Below are 16996 nucleotides of genomic sequence, written 5' to 3'. Positions count from 1 at the left end.
CCCACTCTTGTGATCTCATTAATTACGCCCTAAATGCCCTATCTCCAAATGTCAGCACATTGGGGGGTTAGGCTTCAACATAGGAGTTTTGGTTGAGGGATACAATTCAGTTTATAACACAGACTTATCTGGTGAGCATTTTTCTGACTTCAGATAACATAGCTCTTTCTCAGAGCTACTGGATCAGATTTCCTGCATTATGCAACACCACTCCCCAAATGCTTGTGTATATGCATGTATGTGTATTGGAAACAGAGAACTCAAAGGTAGAACAGTCACTGTGCACAAACGCCTATCAGCCTAAGTGATTACTAAACCTGAAAATGAGTCATAAGCATGAAGTTTTAATGATAGGAGCATTGGCTAGACCTGAGTGAGGCAGGGAGCTAGATTTTGAAGCCCCAGGACAGCCAAAATTCTGTCTTCTAGCCAGTGATTTGCTGGTACAAGGTTCTACCAGTGACCTTGCTCAGTTCTTCCCAAAATTCCTACATGTACCTGCAAGGGAGTCAGTATTTGAATGCCTGCCATGCAGAAGGCATCAGCTGCCAAAAGGGCTTGCGGTGGAGTTTAGCCAAGAAAAGAGACTTCCCTTTTCTCCTATTCCACCCTCCCTGTCCTTAACACTTAAAGAACTTTAGCTTTGGAAGGGAGAGAGTAGGGTAGTAAAAGTGCACAGAGACAGTGAGGGGAAGGGGAAACCTTTGACTCAGATGGAGAGTCCAGTTCGTAATAAGTTTTCATAGTTGAAAGGTCCCAGAAAGTTAAAGAATCTACTTCAGTTATTATTAAAGAACAGGTATGAGGGAATCATTGGATCGTTGTTGAAATTACTTGTTCAAGAAAAAATACCTCACTGAATTGAGTTGAAGCAATTGGCATCAGAATAAAAATAATCAAATGAGTGAATTGAAAGGGCTATAAAGCAATTACAAATCATAGTTACATGGAATATAACTAGCAGGTTTCTAAAGATAGGGCTGAGGTGACAGGTAAGGAACTATTTTGTGGTAGAGAGAGGGAGGGAGCACCAACTTTGAAATGTTGTAGATAAAACTGCTAAATTATTATCACCATGAAAACCTGGCAATAAACTGTGTCTGGTCAGATGCATCTCCCTATTTCTACTCTAGACCTAGAAATACTGATTTCTTTATGAAATTTCTTCACAGTAATGATGGAGAAACTTTTGGAGTTAGCTTGGCACAGAGTCAAATTATTTCTTCCCTTCTCCTGGCTATTGTGAGTTGTCTGGTTCCAGACCACAAACCAAGTTCAATTTGTATTTCTCTTTTGGAACCTGTGTCATCCAGGTTCTCATTCTTTGCAGTGAACGCTAGTAACTATGTCTTTCTAATCTTCTGCTTGCTTGCCCAGTTTCTGACCCAATGATTAGACTTACTTCTCACATCTACTTAAATTCACTTCTGCCTGCTTGTTGCTTAGTTTCTGACTTCACTGGCTCATCTTGAACTTCAATTGTGCTTGTTTCTGAAAAAATACCCTGGTGGCTGATTCCCATGCCTTGTCAAGATTCTCAACTTCTCTGCACTTTTGGTTTTCCCAGTTCTAATTTCTAGACCCCTTTAACTGTTTTGCTATCACGCACAGCCTTAGCACTGAGATTTGCATGTGTTTTTCCATTATCATTTCACTTATTTTATTCACCTATCTTTTTTTTACATTTCTCAAATGCCTTGTTTCAGTGTAAGCTATATGAATTCATTCTACCATGAAACAAAGAGTTTTTCACAGCAAAATTGTTCTTCCCAGTTAATAATGCCTGTTTATAGCACTACAAGAATACTTATACACTAAATACTTTGCCAGAAAGAATGAAGATATAATCATTTTGATTTGGCCATATTAAATTCTGTTTGAGCTACCATTAGTTTACTGATATAATAGCATATGTATATAACCTGTATTCATGGTAATATTTTGGAAGATAGTTCTAACTTAAGATTATGATGTTCTTCTCCCATTTTATTAAATATGGTATGTCTTTTCTATCATCATATTAATGTGTGCCTTGCATACATTTTGCCATCTCTTTCTGTGGTATAAATTGTCACTATCCTTTATAATTCCTCTTCATGTCTTTGAAAATGAATCACTAGGTACTTAGCAGCCTCATATTCTTCCTATTTCTGTGCCTTAGCGATCTTAGAGTTTTGAAACCTTATCCATTACTGTTATAAACAGAACAATAATTAAGCTGCCTACCCCATTTCATATTTTTATCTGCAAGAATTCAAACAGTAAAACCCAGATATAATGTCATATAATTGTGCATGCATTTTTTATACTTTTTTCTCTAGTATCTTACATACTTTGGACATTTATAATTACATTTTTCTAATAATAGGTATAGATAATTATCTACATATATGTATTTACATATTTTTTTCTAATTCAAATTATATAGGTATAATATAAAAAGTGAATGATCTCTACAATTATACCCTGACATGAATAGTATCAAACTTGTATAGTTTTTCCAGAGTAGTTCTCACTGTGGGGGCATAAAAGGCAGTAGAGAATATAGTGTCTAGACTTAGTGAATATACACATCCAATAGCCCTAAATAGTCATAAAATAAAAGATATATATATTTAAATATATAAATATGTGATGGTATAATACACATTGTATAAATCCATGCCAAAAGAATTAAAATTCATTGGAAAAATTATTATGGGAAAGATGAATCTTAATCTTTGCTTTGAGAAGGAGGCAGTGTGACATTTAGAAAGAGACAGAGTTTTGAAATAATGCAGGACTAGATTCAAATCCCAGTTCTGAATTTTTCCAGCTATGTGATCTAGGGCAAGTTCCCATTGCTCTGATTCTTTAGTCCCTCTGCCCCCTTAGAAAATGGGGACAAACATCTATAGTTGCTATGAGGATGAAATTAGACAAAGTATTTTTAATAATATTCACTCAATGTCTGTGTGTTTCTATTCTTTATTTCCCCACTTAATCTGTCACACCTTGTATTATCTTCATAATCTCTAGATTATGTAAAGTAATACAATTTACTGGAAAATGTAGAAATTGTATTTAAAATTTATATTGCTTCAAAAGAAATTTAAAATTTTTATAATCCATAATCATCATTAGAAAGGTTTTATGTTTAAAGAATTTTGAAATGGAAAAGCAGTTGAGATTTAGGTTCTATCTATATGACTTGTATGCTAGGTAAACTAAAAACTCAAATTATCTTTTGATCATTCAGGATTCGTCTATATCTAGAAGAGTTTCATTGTTTATTATGTTAAGACCAAATCAGTGACTGTACAGTCATGTTAAGAACACTAGTAAGGGTTTTGGAGTAATAATTAAGCAAGAGAGTATATGGTCTTTCCCTGAAAACAAAGACAACCACTTCTTTAAGAAAGCTTAAAATGATGACTGAACTATGAACTAGAGCCCAAATAATGAATACCAAGCTACCTCCTCAACAAGAAATGTTATCCTAGCAGTGCAGCTGCAAGCTAATTGAACACCCCAGATTGCTATGCTGAACTTTAGTACTACATTTAGAGAATTAATTTGGAGGACATGTTATTAAAATCTAGGGTTTATCAGAAGAAGGCAGATTCTTTTTTTAAGTAGTATTAAAAATTAACATACTGGATACGTATCTTATTTTAGATGGAGCCTATGAGATCTTTCATATAGATGCAAAAACTAAGCAATGAATTTCTAAGGCTATTACACTGTGGCACTAAATCCAAAAATAGTGCTTTAGATACCTTGAGAGCACTTCCAAAAACAAATTTATATTCTATATGATTATTTCTAAGATTCCAAAAGACATATTGATGACCACTAATACACTAGAATCTAATAGCTAGATATTATCTGAAATATGTAGCAATTCTATACTTAATTAACTTAGAAATAAATCAGTAATAATTGGAATGTATAAGGCAAGGATATTTTAAAGTACTATTAAGTATAAATCTTCCCTCTTAATCATAATAGCTGGGCTTTAAAATGTATATCTCAAAATCCAAGTATAAAAAACATTTTACTTTTCTAGTAATTCTGAAAGCTGTAATTATTTAAGTTTTTATACATGGGCAGTAAGGGTGGAAATAAGGCAGGGAGACATTTAATGACTGGAAGCATTTTGGAGGCCATAAATATGTTACTTCATTTCAGGTACCTTACTGTAGTAATTCAAGAAGGCATAGAGCAAGTCAATAAATTGTTCAGAACCCTTTCCACTCATTTCTAGAAGAAAGAGAGCAGCAGTTAAGTTTCTGTCCATGCTGCAGCAAAGTAAGATAACAGCTTTTGGGTAGTTGAATAGTTTTGGTATTTATGCTGTAACAGGCAAAAATCATTCTGAAAAACCAACAGGAGCCTAGATAAATACTTCATATTGACAAACAAATAAACCTCAAATAAAATATACACTATTTATAAATTCAACATATACATAAAAATTAAGCAAATCAGTGGGCAATATGAGGGAAATTTTCTACATATCTTTTTAAAGTTATTTTTACTTTTCATTTTGAATTATAAAAATTTAAACATAGGTAAATATAAAAAATAATATCATAGCTACTTTTAAACTGAGGAGCTAAAGGAAATCTGATGGTAATCTTGTTAACAGGTTTGACAGCTGGTTTTAAAGATGTTTTTATTGTTTTATTTAAAATTTTTTTCAATTTATTGACTTAGAGAGGAAGGAGGAAAGGAGAGAAGAAGAAGAAGAAAAAGAAGAAGAAGAGAGAGAGAGACATTGATTTATAGTTCCACTTATTAATGGATTCATTGGTTGATTCTTGTGTGTGCCCTGACACGGGTCAAACCTGCAACCTTGGTGTATGGGAGGACACTTTAACCAACTGAGCTACCCAGCCAGGGCAACAGCTGATTTTTTTAAAAAGCAGTTATATGAAGAGTTCCTCCGAAATATATGCTGAGCTCAAAGGAAGAACTTTAGAAAGGGGATTTGGGATTAAAGCCAAAAGACACAGGGTTTCACAGACCCAGACTTCCACAGAAAGTGAGGTATGGTGAGAAAAGAGGCCTAAGTAAAAGCTACAGAAACAGAGGATTTCTAATTGGAAGAAATTAACAGTTCTTCTAAAAGACAAAAATAAAAAAAATTAAAAAAAAATAGCCAAATTAAAGTGACTTGTACAGAAAAAATAAATAAATAAAAGCAGGTATACGCATCTGTTCTTATCATTTCATACAGATTTCACCAGAAGATTACTTTGTAGATGGAAGAACAAGTCCTTCTCTAATATAGGAGTGCCATACTTTGGTCAAGTAGTTGTTTTCTTTTCTAGATCCTCCAAATGCCTTTCTCAATAATTCTAAGTAGGAATGAAAGGTTTTCTCAAAGCTTGGTCTTTCAAAGCTAGTTAAATGAAAAGAAAAAAGTTTATTTTCTTGGTAAGTTTTTGAGTTAAGACACAGAATTTTACAAGATTCCTCCCTAGCTCATCTTAACCAGATACTCCCTTGGTAAGAAACCATAGCACACACTCTCGCCCTTGTCCCCTATCCATTGCTGGAGCTGGTTGACCTCAATATCTTATCACATCTAGGATGCAGCTTGGAAAAAGGCTCTGAGGCAAAGATTACATGACTTGATAAAATGAGATATCAGTGGGTTAACTTTTTCCTGGAAAGGATAACTTTAGGAGTAACAGTTGACAGAGGAGATGAGTTATTTGGTTGATGTATAGTTTTACTCTTAGGAAATGGATACATTTTAGATGGTAAAGAATTTTTGGAAGTGGAACATGAGAAAGGAAGGTGGGCATTAGAGAGCAAATCTGTTCAAAAAGAGCTATCGCTCTGGCTGGGTAGCTCAGTTTGTTAGAGTATCATCCCAATCCACCAAGATTATAGGTTTGATTCCTAGTCAGGGCACCTACAAGAAACAACCAATAAATGCATAAATAAGTGGAACAACAAATTGATATGTCTCTCTCTCCCAAAAAGAAAATCAATAAAAAACGAGTTTGTATTACTAAAAATTGAAACTATCAGAAAATCATCTTAGAGGAACAATTTTTCTTAGCAAAAAAATTCTATAGGTTTTTCCATATTCAGTAACTTACACAGGCCCATTGGGCTTCTCCAATAATTTTGGAAGTAAAATTCCTCATCTAGACAAGAGTAACTGCCGAGATAGATTAAATGTCTTAAGATGTCCAGTTAAAGTTTAAAATGTGCATATACATACCTTTGTCTCTTTCTGTCTCTCTGTCTCTGTCTCTCTATTGATATATAATATATTTGAAAATTCTATATATACAAAAGTCTCTATGGTACATGCACCTCTAATCTGAACCAAATGTTAAATATTTAGGTTAAAATGTATCCTGGATTTGATATATATATATTATGGCTCTTATATTATTATATTTACTCCATCTAAGGGTTGTCACAATCAATAGCCATTAAGGGTGAGTAGAAAGGAATTAATCAAAAAGGAGCCAAATGGCAAAATTACTTCCAAAAACAAACAAAGCCTTTATAATATATACACAAAACACAACTCAGTAAGCAGCAAAAATAATTGAGGCTATAAATGGTCAATTCAATGTGTGAGACAAAAGGATAGAAACTATCAAACTCTTATTCCTTTTGTACCGAAGTCTTGGATAATATTAGGAAGAACTATTTTTTCTGTCTTTCCATAATCCCTAGTCCCCACTCCTCCGCCCCCCACCCCACCCTTTCTGTGTCATTTTTTTTTTAATACAAAGAAAAAAAACAAAACAAAAACAAAACATTTTCATGTTGCTCAGGCTTATTTTTCCTGGTGCTTCACCCAGGCCTCATTTTTCAACAGACATAGGGTCTTCCTTTCCATCTGTAATCTTACAGTGACAGGTAATGATGTGAATTTCAGAATTTCGATAAGTGAAAGACACATTTTTGGTTAGAGAAGAGGCACTCCTTTGGGTGGGTGTCATATCATAAAAACACTCATGGAGCTGCCTACATTTATATGTATAGCACTTTCCTTCCAAAACTGCTCATTATAATATTACACTGAATTGCCAGTCATTATTTTCCATACAAACATACTCATATATCTCTCTTCTCACTGCTTAAAAAAACTCCAAAAACAAAACAAAACAAAACAAAACAAAACAAAATGAGACAAAAAACCCCACGATGTATAGCAATTGGCTAGTTCACATTCTTTTTGTTGTTGTTACTAAAGATTTTATTTATTTATTTTTAGAGAGAGGGGAAGGGAGGGAAAAGGAGAGGGGAAGAAACATCCATTGGCTGCCTCTCACACACCCACAACTAGGGACCTGGCTCGAAACACAGACCTGTGCCCTGATTGGGAACTGAACCGGGCAACCTTTTGGTTTGCAGGAAGATGCCCAACCCACTGAGCCACACCAGTCAGGGCTAGTTCATATTCTTGCCACAAATGGTGACTCAGGGCATTGCTACACATGTGACTTCCAGACTTTCTGCAGTCACTTTTCCACTGTATCTCATTTAGTGAGTGTTCTAATCACAGCAATCTTAAGTGCAATACTTCGTAAAATTTTCCATGAGTCTAAAGAGGCATAGAGTTTTTATAGAGTTTGAATATCATCCATGATAAAAAGTCTACTTTCTTTTCATGTTTGTTTTCTTGTTTGGTTGCCAAACGTGGTGATAACAACTTCGAGTAAAGGGGAAAGGGCAAACCATTATCCCTTTAATTGGTCTCCACTGGGAGGCTTATAGAAATGTGCTCATGATATAATTAACAGAGATCTGTGCCTCTTTTGTGAGTCATTGGCTATAAAAGGCTTTGTTTAACATTTGCCTATCGCTTGTTCAATTGCTATGCCAGTCTCCCTCTGAGACTGCTGCTTTCTCAAAATCTAAGCAGTCTCTTCAGTCTTCCATGTTCTTTTTTTTTTTTTCTTTCTAGATTCTCTCGGAAATCTATTCTCTTCAAGATCCCACCAGTGCTTCTGGTCTCCTCATTTGTAAAAACTAACTTTATAATTTTCATGAGGATTGTAATAATCAGACTTTGTTTCCCACCTAATTCTCTTATGTAATTATTATACCCTGTTGCTTCACAGTAGTCCTCCTATTCTAAGACTCAAAACTAAAATTTTGTAATATAGGCTATATAAAATACAATGTATGCTTGGGAACAACTTCTGACAGTATTAGAAATCAAGACTGATTCCTTCTTTTGTATTTGTTCTTTGCTGTACTAGTCTGCACTTGACCTCTAACTACTTTTTCCTCCTCCTTCTAATAGCCACAAACTTTTCCCTTAGGTCACTGCAAGCTGTCCTACATCCTCCCTAGTCTAATGGTGTGCTTCTGTTCTGTACTGCTTGCTTGCTCACAAGTTTATTTCTCATTCTTTTCAGAGTACAGAATTTGAGCATGGTAAATGCAATTGATATTCTTTGTTGTCAAGTAAGTAGCTAATTTAAGACTTAAAATAGTAGTATAAGTTATTATGCATAATAGTTATAAGTGCTTTAGTGTCAATCTTGTGCTTTTAGCTGTAGAAAAGGAAATTTTCTTACAAAACCATGACTATATACTATTGCTAATAAAATATTCATGCTAATGATAGTAGAAACATTGTGAGAGTTAAAATGCTAGTATCCTAATATTACCATTTCTCCCCCCATAATACTTAATAGAACATGAAACTAGATTCTAAATTTAGAGCCTTTTTCTTTCCAATAGTATGTTACAGGTCATTCTAATTCTAATTTTAACTAAAAGGTAAGCCTGTTCTAAAACTATTTCTATTACATAAAAAATTGTATTGACAGATTCTTACTACTTTGCCAAGGGTAGCCATGCTTTTATTTGAAGAATTGATTCTATTGTCTGTGCCAGATAGGGTAGAAACTGAGCTGGCTGAGAGAGACAGTTAAATCTAAATTTCTGAAGCATCTTTTTTTTTTTTTTCCCTCAGTAAAAATATTTAATTATGCCAGGAGAAATTCTGAAAAATTGTGACATACAATGGAACTGATTCTCCCTATATCTGATGTATATCTGAGAAAGAAAGAAATATATTTTTTCTCTTCTTTTTCTTTTGAATGGTGAATAGAACAAAAATTTTATCTTCGTTACTAGGCAAGATGTCTATGTTTAATACCTTTCTTTTTAATTTTTCTATTACAGTTGATATTCAATGATTTTATATTAGTTTCAGATGTACAATAGTGGTTAGACAATTATATAATTTACGAAGTAATCCCCCTGGCAATTCAAGTACCTACCTGGCACCCTACATAGTTATTACAGTATTATTGACTGTACTACCCCTGGCTGGTTTAGCTCAGTGGATTGAGCGTCGGCCTGCGAGCTAAGTGTCGCTGGTTCGATCTTCCAGTCAGGGCACATCAGAGAAGGAAAACTCTGACTCCAAAAAACCTCCACTGCCTTGCGGCATACCTCTTCAGGGGAAAGGCTAAGGGAGTAAACCCCGACAGAAAATCCGGAGCCGGAGTCCCTAAGGCGGTTTGACGTTGTAGTCAACACCGGCAACTCCTGCGGCGCACCTGAAGCCAAGCTGTATCGACTCCGTCTTTCCCTTGGACCCTTCAGCTGCGAAGAGAGGGGGGGTCTGCTGCATGGGCAACAGCAGACCCTCCATATCACCCTGCCCAGGCTCTGTAGCTTCAGCTTCACTGGAGAGGACACTCCAGCGTCATCGCAAGATGTCGATTCAACACGGGAGGAGACAGATACCGTGTCACTCCCGAGTCGGACTGCACAGCCATTCTCGGTGGTGCAGATAGACTCTTGAGAAGCTACACCATCGTCTCTCGAGACAGACGGCTGCCGACAATTGACTGTACTTCCTATGCCATACTTTATATCCTCATGACTATTTTGTAACTTCCAATCTACACTTCTCAATCCCTTCAATTTTTTCACCCAGCCCCCCAAAACCCTCTCTCCTCTGGTAACCATCAGTTTGTTTTCTGCATCTGTGATTCTGTTTCTGTTTTGTTTGTTCCTGAATTTTGTTCTTTAGATTCCACATATAAGTGAAATCATATGGTATTTATCTTTCTCTGTCTGACTTATTTCACTTAGCATTAGACCCTCTAGGTCTATTCATGTTATCACAAATGGTAAAATTTTATTTTTTTATGGCCAATTAATATTTTATTGTATACTTCATAAATTAACACTTGCTAAGTCTTTCTCAGTGATGGGTCTATTCTAGACACTTTAAAATATTTACTTCCATCTTCACTGTATCCTAAAAACTCGATATTATCATCCCTATTCAATAAGTGAGTAATTAAGGTTGAATAACTTGCCCATGGTTGCACAGTTATTACTAGGAAGAGTCAGGGTTATGACACACAGCTGATTCTAAAGCTTATATTCTTTTCACTTTCTTAAAATAGGTCCCTCTTGTTCATTCTTAGGGAGAAATATCAGCCTTGTAATGTATCATGATGCCTTCTGTGAGATCCTTAATAGTTTGATGAATAAGAATGGGTTCTGAAGTTGAATTACCTGGATTCCTATCACTCCCTGACTGTATAATTTTGAGCAATTACTTTATGTCTCTGTGCCCCAGTTTTTTATCTGTAAAAAAGGGGTGATTATAATATTCACTCAGTAATGTGATTTGTGAGGACTAAATGAGAGAATACATGAATAACACCCAACAGAGTAGTTAATATATAGTAAGTTTAATAGATATTGTTTTGCAAAGTTTGATCTCTCTGTAAAAATTGGTCTTTTGGGGATAGAGAAAAGAATCTGCATTGTAATTTCTTCTCTTTTTGACAACTTATGTCTGGCTTATTAAAAAAATCAGTGTTTTGTTTTATGTCTCTATCCAATTTTACATATCAAGTTTTTCCCCTTCTGCAATGTAAAAGATTAAAACATGGCCATAAATTCTCATTCTCCAAAATATAGGCTAGATTTAGTGACTTGCTTGATGAATAGAATAGGACAGAATGGGACTTTTGAAGCTAAGTAATAGGAAGTCTTGCATCTGCTGCCCATACCTTTTTGAATGCTCACTCTGGGAACTCTCAACCACCAAGTAAGAAACCTGACTGCCTTGAGACTGCCACACTAGAGAGGTCATGTGTAAGCATTCTGGTCATTAGGCCTAGCTAAGCCCAGGCTTCCAGTTATCTCTACCAAGGAGTCAAAAATGTAAGTAAAGCTCCAGACCAGCCTATTCACCAGATGAATATCATGGAAGGTCCTCCAGTTGCCAGAAGACTTTTCCAGCTGAGCACTGCCCTAATCCCTGACCTACAATATGATGAGATATAATAAAATGCTTGTTGTTTTAAGCCACTAAATTTTGGAGTATTTTATTACATAGCAACATATAACTGAAACATGTATTTATTTATTTAAAAATAAAAATAAAAAAAGGATACATCCATGTACAACCTAGACAAGTGCACTGTTCTTATGAAGATTGCACTCTATTGAGGAGACAGGCAAGAAAAATACATCTGCATAATTTCAGATGTATATAAATACTATGGAGAAAAATAAAGCAAAGTAAAAAGACAGAGACTGAGGAGTAGGTGTGTGTAGATACTTTTTAGGTAGTCAAATTAGGAAAGATCTCTCGGAGGACAGCTCAGTTGAACAGAAATTTGATTGAAGTTTTAAAATTATGCATTCACTCATTCAGTCACTCATTAATCCATCTACCTATTAAGTGAACAAGTAATAATTATCCATAACTCTGTGTGAGGCACTGTGCTAAATGCTGAAGAAGATAATCATAATGTCTTGTGAGGCAAATAGACATATAGAAATAATAACAGTATCATTTGATTATGCTATCAAAAATATATGGCTGTGGAGGCACCCTAAAAAGGCATTTGGCCCAAACATGTAGAAGCCAGGGACATATAGTACTTCTTTAAGAAATATGTCTTTCAAAGGTGTCAACTGGAAAACTGAATACTTATTCAAATGATGTTTATTCGAATGCTATTGCTCAAACTCATCAGGAATTTCCCTTTTGTTATTATGCACATAAGAGCACAGTGCCTGGCCTGTAGGCAATATTTGTTGAACTAAAATTGTTTTAAGATTCAGTTCTAAATCATGTAAGAAAATCTTTCTTGCTATTTGCTACTCCTCTTTGAGCGAAAATGATGATTCATTCCCCTGTTCGTCAGACTTGGTCCTGAATATTTTTCGCACCCCTATCAAATTTATCCTGAAACAATGAAGATATGCCATTACTGAGGATAGTCAAAAGAATATCTTGTTTGTTTTTTAAGGGATGGACCAAAAACGGAGTGTGGAAAATATTTTTAGCAGTAGTAGCAGCAGAGCAAGCATGAGTGCAGGGCCTCTCAAGGTGACTTATTTGAAAGAAGCATCATTAATTGGGATGTTTAAGTGATGCTGTTTTGCTTTTTGAAGAAGCAATGGTATTACTTTATAGTCAAGCCATGTTTTTCAGATGTTTATTAAGTTCAGTCCGATGTCATTTGTGCCCATATTTTCATATATCTTCTATGCTATTGATTCCTTCAACTATATCTTCCACTTCAAGATTCTGCCTGATTTCTTCTTTTCTATACCAAAAAATTTCCTTAAACCCTAAAATTCTATTTCTCCTAAGCTTAGCTAATTTTTTTCTCTAATCCCTACTTAATAAATTATATTATCACCAGCCTAGATGGCTAAGATGAAAATGTGGAGGTTCTTTTGGCTACCCGTTTCCTCAACATTCATAACAAATCTCTCAACAAATCTCGTTGATTCTACTTTCAGAGTACATCTTGAATTTTCAATCATCCTCTCCTACATTAATTGCCTTGATTCAGGATCTTATTAATCTTTTGCTAGATTATTGTCCCTTCTGCCTGAAATGCTCTCACCCGCCTTGGCTACCTACCTGGAAAATGCATTTTTCAATACTCAGCTTAAACTCATCTCTTCTGTAATCCCTAGCATCTTGCTTATGCTTCTGTAGTAGCTTTAGCCACATTGTAGTATTATTTATTTATGTTAAGTCTGTCTTCAATTTTCTGTTTTCACAGCTTGCATGGCATTAGATTTCATTCATTCAACAAGTATATATTAAACATGGAACAGGCATTCTGGTAGATCCTCCTGTATAAAACAGACATGATCTTAGACCTTGTGGGGCATATAATATAGTGAGAGAGATACATAACAAAATAAACAATTATAGTAAAGCATAATGAGCATAATGATAGGTGGATGACAAGCAGAAATGAAAATATATGATGTAATGATATGAAGTTAGAGAAAGGTTTTCCTGAAGCAATAACATTTAATCTGAGAACTAAAAGATGAGTTAGAACCAGCCAGATTTAGGGAAAGTGAAACTAAGAGGAAAAATATTCCATTTAGAGGAAATGTGCAAAGATCCAGCGATCTCATAGAAGGGCCATTGAAGGAGCTGGAAAAAACTCTAATGCTATCAGTAAATCTCTGTTGAATAAATAAGATCTGGGGACATGAGTCCATCTCTTATGCTGCATTTTCTCAAGAACATTGAACACTTTTTGGTTTAATTGTACAACAAACTTTCAAAATAGTTTGTGGCCTTCCCTGCATTGTTAAACAAAAACCACCTATTTTCACTTTTATTTGACAATTCAAGATGATTAATAATAATTTCAGTAATTGCATTGATGTGGCAGTCATTGCTAGTTGCCTCTGTTAATATCTACTCCCACCTCTTCTCCTTCATTAACTAGACCTGACTTGATTAGAGAAGCAAAGTGCTCTCTGCCCAGGTAATTGGCTATGAATGCTCTGTAGTTTCACTATCCAATAAGAAAACCACTAGTCACAAGTAGCTACCGAATACTGGACTACTACTGAGGCTAGTTCAAATTAATGTGCTGGAAGTATAAAACATACACTGGATTTCAAAAACTAAGTCTAAAAAGAGAAAAGAATGAGAATTCATTAATTCACTTGTTTCTTTTTACTTAAAAATATGTCTGCTAGGAAATTACATACATGGACGGAGCTTATCTAGTCCATTCACAACGATATTTTTCCTCCCTTTCCCTTATCCAGACTCCTTAAAGATAAAGGTGGCGACAGGACCCAATTGTGGCCAATGAGCAAAATTCTCCCAATTCTCCTGAGAGGTGTTTTTTTTTTTGTAAAAAAAAAAAATTTATTTTGTTAAGAAGGGACTGAACCTGCACCACTCTTCTTTTTTTTCTAACTTCTCTTGCCCTTGAATTGTGGATATGATGACTAGGTCTACTGTAGTCATTATTTAAAACCATTTCTTAATGGCTTAATATTCATGAGAGAAAGGCCAAGAGAATCACAGGGGTTTTTGTCTGGATATGGTAGCAATGATCGCACAACAATATGAATGTATTTAATATGAATGAACTGTCCATTCAGAAATGGTTAAGGTAGTAAATTTTATGTTTGATGTATTTTAGCACAATAAAAATTGAAACAAACAAAAAACACCAACAAAACTAAATAAATGAGTGCATAATTTAAAAACTATGAGTAAAGAAAAACTATCTTTGCTCCTATGGAGCTTATAATCTAGCAGGAAGAGATAGACAATATATAATTGAATTATTCATATATTAGAAGGTGGTCAGTGCTACAGACACAAAAAGAAGAACAAGGTAAGAGGGATTAGGCATCCTGAGGTGAGTTGCTATTTTTAAGTAGGATTGTCAGAGTAGGCTTTACTAAAGAGGTGACTTGAGCAGACACGTGGAGATGTTGGAATAAGCCACGTGAATATCTAGGGGAAAAGCATTCTAAGGCACTGGAAACCACCAGCACAAAAATCCTAAGGTTAAAGACACATGAGGAGGCCAGTGTGGCTAGAACGGCTTGAGTGGGCAGGGAAGTGGAGTGGGGGGCTTGGAGGGAGAGTGGTATAGGAGTTGACACAGAAGTAAGGGGCGTTCAGATCATGTAAGTTTTCGGGATCATTTAAAGGACTTTGGTTTTTACTTTGAGGGAAACGGGAACCATTGCAGATTTCAAGGAGGGGAATGACATCATGTAACATGTTTTAAAAGAATGATTCTGTGTATAGAGAACAGACGCAAGGGGGGCAAGAGGAGAAGCAAGAAGACCTGTGAGGAGGCTTGGGCCAGAGTAGTGGCAGTGGAGATTATGGGACGTGATTAGATTTTAAAAAATTTTAAAGTTAGAGCCAACAGAATTTCCTGAAGGAGTGGAGGTGGGATGGAGAATAGAGGAATCAAAGATGACTTCAATGTTTTTGAGGTGAGCACCTGAACAGATGGATTACCATTATAAGAGAGGTTGTTTTTTATTTTGTTTTGTTTTGTTTTTTGGTGGTGAGGTTTGGGGGGAAGCTGCAGTTCAGTTTTGAATACACTGAGTTGGCTTTATCAACATTACAAATCTTTTTTTTTTTTTTTTAATTGCACAAGCCTGGGCCCTGGAAACTATGAGTCAGTGATGTAGCATCTGTCACATAGTATTGGCTCAGAGTAGGTGTGTCCTTTTAAATGTGGAAGGAAAAAAAGAGAATGTAGTATTGTAAGGGCTCCATGGCTGACTCATGATTTTCATGACCCTCATTTGTGCAACAGAAAAAATTTGACCATAATGATAACAGAGTTAACAATTATTGAGTTCTTACTGTGTACTAGACATGTGACATGTTAATTCATGCCTACGTGTAAAATTGAAGGAAATGTTAAATTTCACTAAAAGGCTACTGAAATAAAAGGTGTAATTTTTTTCCCCACCCAAATTCATGGAATCCTGTTTTCAGTCATTGAATTTCAGGTTAAGAACCCTGAAATACTTTATAGATTATAAACACACCTTTGTATATATTATTCATTCTTACAGAATCTTATGGGGTAGATTAGTGAAGTTATCCTTTTCACAGTCAGAGGGCTAGAGTGGTCTGTGTGTGTTACATACTGTTGTCAGCTCTGGCTTTTGGCCACCCTATGAATGAGTGGTGTCCACAGTGTTTTGTCCTCAGCAGCCCTGCTCAGCTCCTGTAGACTATGGCTTCTTTTATGGGGTCAGTTTATGTCATATTTGGCCTTACTCTGCTTGCTTTCTTCTATTTTTTCTCAGCAATACTGTCTTTTCCAAAGAACCCTGCCTTCTCATGATGTACCCAAGATAGGATAGCTTCAGTTTTGTCATTTTTGCCTTCAGCAACGTTTCTGGCTTAAGTTGCTGAAGTTTGTTGAATAAGGACTGTTTTTCTATATTTGATTCTGCCTTATTTCCTACTTTTGCATTTCAATCACCAATAATTATCAGCATGCCTTGTCTTGGTATGTTATCAATTTCTTGGATACTTGGGTAAAAGCTTTTAATTTTCTTCAACCTCTGTAGTTGGAGCATAGACTTGAATGATGGTTATGTTAATAGGTTTTCCTAAAAGTCTGATTAATAGTATTTGGTCAGACATTGCATTTTAGCCCTTCACTGCCTGTGCTGTGCTACATCTTGCCTCAGTATTAAAGAGTGGCTTGCTGAAGATTAAAAAACAAAACAAAACAAAAACTAAGCAAACAAATAAACAAACCCACCAGTTTGAGATTCAAGGCTCTCTGACTTTAGGGTCAACAATTTTCCACTACCACCTTGCCATTCAACTTTTTATCTAGAACATTTTTAAGCCTATGACAAATTTTGAATAGTACAACAAACATTTGTATACACTTTACCTGCTTCAACAATTGTTATTTTGCCAAGTTTATGTCTTTACACATGTGTGTGCAAAGCCTTTCAGTGACCTATTTGAAAGTAAGCTGCAGACCTCCTGTCACCTCTAAGTACACGTATATTTAACCTATATCTCTTAAGAGTAAAGACATTCTCCTACCTAACAAATCTTTTCACACCTAACAATAATAATTCAATAACATCATCTAATAAGCCCGCTATATTTAAATTTCCATAACTGTCTCAAATTGTCTATTATAGCTTAATTTTTTTTCTACCTAAGAATTAATCTAGTATCACACGTAACATTTGAAAATTG

Source organism: Furipterus horrens, unplaced genomic scaffold, assembly GCF_987537825.1.
Source record: "Furipterus horrens unplaced genomic scaffold, mFurHor1.1.pri manual_scaffold_4, whole genome shotgun sequence".
NCBI lineage: Eukaryota > Metazoa > Chordata > Mammalia > Chiroptera > Furipteridae > Furipterus > Furipterus horrens.
This window is presented reverse-complemented; position numbering follows the sequence as displayed.